The 7,500-nt window shown below is 45.1% G+C and overlaps 1 protein-coding gene across 9 annotated transcripts in view; it reads left to right on the top strand.

Moving 5' to 3' along the window:
* Positions 1-7,500, top strand: part of LOC147011006 (ARF GTPase-activating protein GIT2-like) — a 60,051-nt gene that overhangs the window by 3,190 nt on the left and 49,361 nt on the right. For 5 of the 9 annotated variants that reach the window (XR_015052264.1, XR_015052262.1, XR_015052261.1 and 2 more), the window contains exon 1: positions 1-1,790. This exon is cut by the window's left edge and continues 3,190 nt beyond it. The gene's annotated coding sequence lies outside the window, so the exon portion shown is untranslated. The remainder of the gene's footprint in view (positions 1,791-7,500) is intronic. The other 4 variants (XM_085859082.1, XM_085859077.1, XM_085859080.1 and 1 more) reach the window with 4 other exon arrangements.

The following is a 7,500-nucleotide window of genomic DNA, read 5'->3' as shown; positions in this document are numbered from 1 at the left end:
TTGGCAACAAGTGGAACTAGACTTGGTCATGCCTAGACTCTTCAAAAACACCAGTTGCACCATTCTAACATGAAATCAGCAGCGAACCTATTTTCTAGGCGAGCTACAGATTTTGGCTTCTAGACTATTGTAGGGTTGGTTGCTACAATTAGCACCCCCAATTTGTAATGGTCCCACAGAGTTTCTTTGACCCCTAGAAGTACTAAAACACCATTTAGAAGAAAAAAAAATTATCATTATTTTGTTCTTCCTCTTTTTCTTCTGACACTCTCAACATTCCAAATTTCCAAAATGTATCAATTTCTGAGGTGTATCTCAGAGTCGGCAATAACTTTCAGAATGAAGATTTGCACCATTAGTGGGAATAAAAAAAAATATCCGGGTTGACGATTTTTTTGACTTTGGCCTCATTTTTAAGGTCATGACTTAATTATAGGCATGTTATCATTTTTCACCATAACTTGGCTGAGGTTTGTCCGTTTGGAACAAAATTGCCCTCCCTAGATAGCCGAGCGCATGGCGCATTAATACTTAATTTACTTCATACCCCTCCGAGTTAAAGGTCAAAGTCAAATGGCGGTCTGAAAAAAATAACACTTTTTGTGTCATCACTCAATTTTACAAATGTAGAATCTCAAAAACCACTTAGCCTCGTTCTTGCATCATAATGGTGGACCTGCATTGAAGTTGTGCATCTGATATTTGATTTGTGTCCACCTACTTTTTTCAGATTGTGACCGAATTAACAAAAAAACACCTTTGTGATCATAACTTGAATAATTTTCCTCCAATTTTCATAATGTTGAGTATAATGGAGAGATTGTAGATGGGGACACATTTTCTTAATACACACTCTATCCCTAAATGTTGAAGGTCAAGGTCATATAGTGTTCTGACCAAAATATGGCCATCATTGGATCACGGGCCAAGGGTAAGCTGCCCCTGGCTGGGGGAGGCTTACCTTTGGTGATCACTTTGTGATTGCAGATATCTAGTTGTGATGTGCTTTTGGATTTGCCTGCTTGCTTTTTCATGGCCATTGCAATCAAGGAAGCTTTGGGAGCTTCAGGAGACCCGTGGCATTGTCTCCATTTGCTTGTTTTGATATTTATTTATTTTAATTTATGCTCCATGACGAGGGATTTTGTTTCTGAATATCTAAACATCATGAACCTCACACCATTTAGTCATGTGTATGCAGGTTACTATTATTTTTTATAATTTGCATTTTTTGATCAATCTCCATTCACATCCATTGATATGTGCAGATGATTTCCGTAACCTGTGTAACCATATAAAATGATGAGCCTGTGAGATCAATCATTATGACTATTTGTTAAGGAAATTGTGTCTTGCCTCAGACCTCAATGGCACACTTTTTTTGTATGCAAAGTCGAGGCTCGTGGAGGAGGGGTTGAGAACACCAGCAGCAGGATTGAGGGACAAAATAGAGGGAAACTTGGAGAAATAAGGGATGTGGGGAAGAATGAGTGGTAGGGGATTACCGTAGATACCAAACACACCTGTTAGTTGTTGCTTGAGCTTTGTAGTGAAATCCGAACATGATGTGGTTTGTCGAGCAGCCACCAGTGGAGATCATGCTTAACTCTGCACATTGGAACACGAGCATAGTGGCATGTGGGTATCTCTAGCCATGATGTGTAATGGTTCACATAGTTATAATAACCCAGATATTCTGTATCCCAGACCACCAGCACTGAAAAAAGGAGCAGTGATACAAACAGCGATTACGATAACACACCACACAATGGAGGAAACACTGCCAAACGGTGAGTTCTCTCCCTTATTTCTGCCCGCTGTTGTGGATGTTTAGAGAACCACTGTGAGTTTGAATGTAACATCAACTGGGATTACTTGTGAGTCCCTTGTCAAGTGACAGTCATGGAATTAACTTTCATGGATTATTCCATTCATGGATTACTCCTTGTAGCAAAGTTTTGTTTTTAATTTTGGATTGGATCCAAAGTCGAGGCTTGTGGAGGAGTGAGAGAAAAGCATGCATCAGGACGTAACATAACAAAGTGAACAGTAGAAAGTGAGGGGTGAAGCTTTCCAACAGCAAGGTTGAGGGAAAAAAAAATAGAGGGAGACTTGGAAAAATATGGGATGTGTGGAAGAGAATGAAGGCAAGGGGGAGAACACATTGGTTAAAAAAAGATGGATTCAGAAGCAAACTCTCAGGAAGGAAAAACTGAAAATTTGAAGAGGTGCACTTGGGGAAGGTTAATGGGGGTATAAAAGATCATGTTTTTGGATTGGGGGAATGATCTCAGATGCTGGTGAATAACTTTTGAAGACCTAGAGAGAGCAATGAGATTGAAGAGATTGTGGAAGTTAGTTCCACAGATGGGGGGGGGGGAGAACAAATGAGTGGAGGTGAGCGGTGATTCTGTATTTTGGCCATTTCATCAGAAGAGGTCAGCTGGGGTCTCGCGTGAACCCTGCAGAAACCTGGGGGATGGAGGAGGAGGAGATTTGGGACCATACTCTGCAGAGCGTTGGTGATGCTTAAGCAGTCTCCTTGGCTATTGGGCACAATTCTGGACGGGTCACCACTCCGACACAGGATACCAGCATGCTGGCACCCATTTTGCCGACCTCGGAAGGATGACAGGCCGAGTTAACCCCACCGGGTATTAATTCAACAGCTGAGTGGGATTTGAACTCAGGACCCTAAGATCCAAAGCTCACCACCCTAACCATTAAGCCAACACCAGGCTGGGAGATGGGGTAGAGACAAAGCATAGAAACAACAGAGGGTGCAAGACCAGAAAAGAGGTGGTAGAAGATTGGGAGACCACCAACCTGTCTGCGATGTAAAAGTGATAGGCCCATCGATTCAGCTTCATCGTGGGAGATTCCATTGATGTTGAAGGCCTTGGTTTCCATGGCATCAAGCTAAGCAAGATGTGAGGCAGGAGAGACAGCTCACAGAGGAGAGCAGTACTTTATCAAGCTGTGGATGAAGGCTTTGTGGGTGGATAGGACTTAAGGTGTGCGAAGGAAGGACGTTGCACGTCAGAGGCTGTCCAGTCGGAGTCTAGCTTTGGAAACTTTCTGAGAAACGTGGTTTCCCCAAAGAAAGATCATGGGTGATCGTGAGACCCAAACATTTGAAAGCAAATGCACCCTTTTTTTTCGTCAGCAGGAAAGCATTTGTGTTTTACGAGTCAATATGAGCTCCCTCTGGAAGCAAGAAAATTTGTTTTCAGAATTGGTATCATTCTCCCACTGGCAAAATGCCCTTCCTCTGGCAGGGGTCAGTGGTTGAACCACTTGAACAACTCAATGTGCACAGGTGAAAATCACAAGTCGTCTCCCCACACAGTCGAGCACAAATGCAAAATTTGATGGAGGTCGGCCTCGCCATTTTGGATTCTATAAAGAACAGACATACAAACATTGCCTTGTTTTCTATCGTTGGGTTCCTAAACATTGTGTCCACCTGGTGATTTTTCTTCATTCCATTGATCCCACCACAACAACCTTATATATTCATGTCCTTCTTAGAATCAAAGGACAATGTAACCCATTTGTTTGGCAATTGTGGTAAAGCTTGATGATGATGATGATGATGTTTACTTATATACAATCTAAACACATTAAATTTCAAGAGATTAAACATGTATATGTGCGCAGTAATATACCTGTTTTGAGTCCTTCAAATTCCTATTTTTGCTGGAATCTTAGTCATGATGTAAAGAGTGAACCACATTTTTACACTCGCGAGAGGAGAAGGTATTGCATTTGGGTCTGTTTGTTTGTTACTTGTGAAATTGAAGAATCACAACTACAGTATGTTGGTTGGTCTGGTCTGTTATTCTGTTTGTCTCTTTGTTTGTTTGTAAGTCAATCGCCTATAAGTCAAGTTCACATAAATTGTCAATGTTCAACCGATTTACTTGATATCAACCTACACTGCCTATAGAAAGTCTACACCCACTTTCAAATTTTTCACCTTTTGTTGCCTTATCGTCTGGAATGAAATTGCACTAAATCAGATATTTTCCACCTTAATTTACAAATCGGAACCCACAACTTCCAAATGAAAAACAAATTCGACAAATTTCAGAAGATTTATTAAAAATACAAAACAACAAAAACTTGGTTGGATAAGTGTCCACCTCCCTGAGTTAATACTTGGTGGAAGCACCTTTGACAGCAATTACAACTGCAAGTCTTTTGGGATAGGTCTCTACCAACTTTGCACACCTTCAGGTCAGGTCAGGTATGGAGCATGTGCCGGAGCAGCGCGTCACTGCATTCACTTTCTGCCAGTAATCCAGGGGCCTCGATCTGGCCATCCTCCAGGCAGATGCCTGGCCCATCCCCATCTCCTTGCGATGCTGATCAACCTGCTGCAACCACGAGGCCCATTGGCCACTTCCACTCACGAGGCTTCCCCTCTCTAAGGAATTTAGTCTCCGTCTCAGATCCTTGATCAGAGTCCAATTTTCACATCCGTAGAGCAAGATTGGAAGCACCAAGGACTTGAAGACTCAGACTTTTGTCCTCCTGCACCACACCCCATGATCCAGTGAATCCATGACTCCCCATGCCCAACCCAGATGTCTATTGACCTCTGGCTCACAGCCAGCAGAGACATGAATATCACCACCAAGGTAAGTTAATCTCTTCATGACCACAACATCCTCACCACAAACAGCTACAGACAAGACAGCAACATCCAAGATGTCATTGAAAGCTTGGATCTTAGTTTTGACCCAGGAAACCCGTAATCCCAGGGGCTCCAACTCCTACATCAGCACCTCGAGGGCCCCCCAAAGGATATCCAGAGTCTCTGCAAAGATGACTGCATCATCTGTGAAATCAAGGTCAGAGATCTTGACATTCTCAAACAATGTGCTGTCGCTTGATCTCTCTGACATCCTCCCCAGAATATAGTGCATACAAGTGTTGAAAAGTGGGTGGGTGGGGGGGGGGCAGCACACACCCTTAACGAACTCGTTGCAACTGAAAATAAGTCAGAGATTATATCACCACATCTCACAGCACTCTCAGTACCAGGGTAAAGTTCAGACATCAGACTGATCAGTTTTGGTGGCACCAACACGAAGACCAAGAATCCTCCAGAGGGCATCCCGATTCACTGAATGAAATGCTTTGCAGAGATCAACATAGGCTGCAAGTAGCCCCTGCCGAAACTCTCATCTCTGTTTGTTGAGGACCTGAAGAGCAAGGATACGCTCAATCTTTGATCTCTTTGGTGTAAAGCTTGACTCTAGACACTGGTGCTCAAGCAGATGGTAGCAAACCCGATCAAGAATTATCCGAGCAAAGATCTTGCCCAGCACTCAGAGCAGCACAACAACCAGCACACACAGAGCACTAACCCGGCACAACCCCTCAGTAGTTGTTGCAGTCCTGGCGATCACCCTTCCCCTTCCAGAGTGGGACAACAAGGCCCCTCTTCCATTCAGTTGGGATGATGCCTTTGTTCCAGGCATAGCACAGAACTGCATGCAACGACCCGAGTACATCATCACCACCAGCCTTAAGAAGTTCAGCATGGATGCCACAGATCCCAATAGCTTTCCCCATTTCAACCAGTTCACTGCAGTCTGTGTTTCCACAAACGAAGGTGGATCACAGTTGATTGGAGGGTCAGTAATGGGGATTGTAACACCCCAAACATCCAACTTGACAGCTGGTGGATCAGCCTAGTACAGCTGCTCAAAGTAACCGGCCCAGCAGGCCTTCACTGAAGACTCCTCTCTCAAGAGCCCAACATCCTCCGCGCTAACTGCCGTCAACCAAGGCCCGGGCTTGGAGGAACGCAATGTGCGAATTCCCCTGTAAGCAGGACAAGAATCACTTGACCACAGGTGATGCTCTACCCCCTCACAGATTCCTCACACATAGACCTCCTTGTCCACCCTCAGCGCACGGAAAGTTTTACGCCTCAACTCCCTGATCAGCTCAGCTCTGCCATTAAGCCAGGCCCTGAAACTCTGATCAATGGTATCCATTGTTCCTTGAGAGAGAAAATTCTTCTTCGCCCGAAGTTCTAAAATTCTTCGAGTTCTAAGGCATCCACCGCAACATCAAGGATGGTGGTCTTGAAGGCACTGCACAACGCTTCAGGATTCCCCAAAGCACCCAGACCACCCAAATCCCCACTCACCTAGCCTGGGATGGTACCATTCTCCCGGATTTCAGCTGCAACTTCAGAGTTGTTACCACAAGCCTGCAGTCGGTATTGAGGAACTGAGTACTCTGGTAAACCCTAGATCATCCTCCAGAGATTATCAATGAGCACATGGTCAGTCTCCTTTACCACACCACCAGCATTGGAACACCAGGTCCAGCGGTAAACCTGTGGGTGCTGAAACCATGAACCAGCCATGCTAAGTCCATTACTTCTTGCAAAGTCAAGGAACTTGGTGCTATTCTGTTTCAGAGTTCCAGACCCATGGGGATCCAACGCATGCCTCATAAGCAATCCCTATCAGCCTCAGTCGATCCATTGAAATTCCCCAAGACGAGAAGAGAATATCGCCAGGGGCACTGATCAACGACAGACTTGAGTGTGGCATAGAATGCGTCCTTCAGGGTAAGATCACTCGCTTCATTCGGAGCATCAAGAGAGACCAGGGAAACAACACCCAAGGAGTGATGAATCCTTCGTCTCATAATACGCTTGTTGACTGGTATTACCTCAATTATCATTGGAATCAGCTTATTGGACACAGCTACAGCAACTCCTTGGACTTGATAACCATCAGAGTGACCAGCCAAGAGTAGGTGTAACCACCCGCCATAATCTCGCCATTATCCGGTCTCCAAACCTCAGAGAGTGCTGCAATTCAAATGTTCAAATGCTTGAGCTCAGATGATTAGAGACAGGTGATCATCCTCTCTTAGGGATAGGACATTCCAGGCACCCACTCTTGGGGACCGCCTCAGGTTAACCCACGGAGATTGCCATCTGGTGTACGACACCTCAGCACTACCCTGACACACATCCTGCAATCTGACCCGGGAAGGTTATCCCGTGGTTTTCCTCCCATCATCAAGGAGCGGAGGTCCCGAAGGCTTTGCCGTAATCCCGTCATCCGATGAGCTGCCCTGCTTGCGGAGGGCAGCTGCACAGGAGGTACTCCCACGGAGTGGGTTTTCAGATTTCTTTGCGTTTTTGTGTTTTGCAGAGTGAACGGTTTTAAGTTGGCTGGAGTGCAAATCCTGCCACCAACCTCATAACAAATGTAACCCAAATGCAGGAAGACATCTGCAGACACAATTGGGCAGCCAAGGAGGATTTGATCTCAGGATCCTAGGATCCCAAGCTCTCACCACCCCAACAATAAAGCCAAAACCAGCCATAAAATTATGGGCCCAGACCAGGAATTGAACCCAGGTCCTCTGGCAAACTGTACCAGTGCTCTGCCATCTGAGCTATCTGGGTGACCCACTGCCCATGGGCTCGAGTGAAAGCTTGAAACGTTAGACTTTTAAAAC

The sequence above is a fragment of the Eptatretus burgeri genome, chromosome 16, assembly GCF_056783735.1.
Source record: "Eptatretus burgeri isolate ZD-2024b chromosome 16, Ebu_testis_v1, whole genome shotgun sequence".
Taxonomy (NCBI): Eukaryota; Metazoa; Chordata; class Myxini; order Myxiniformes; family Myxinidae; genus Eptatretus; species Eptatretus burgeri.
This window is presented reverse-complemented; position numbering and strand designations above follow the sequence as displayed.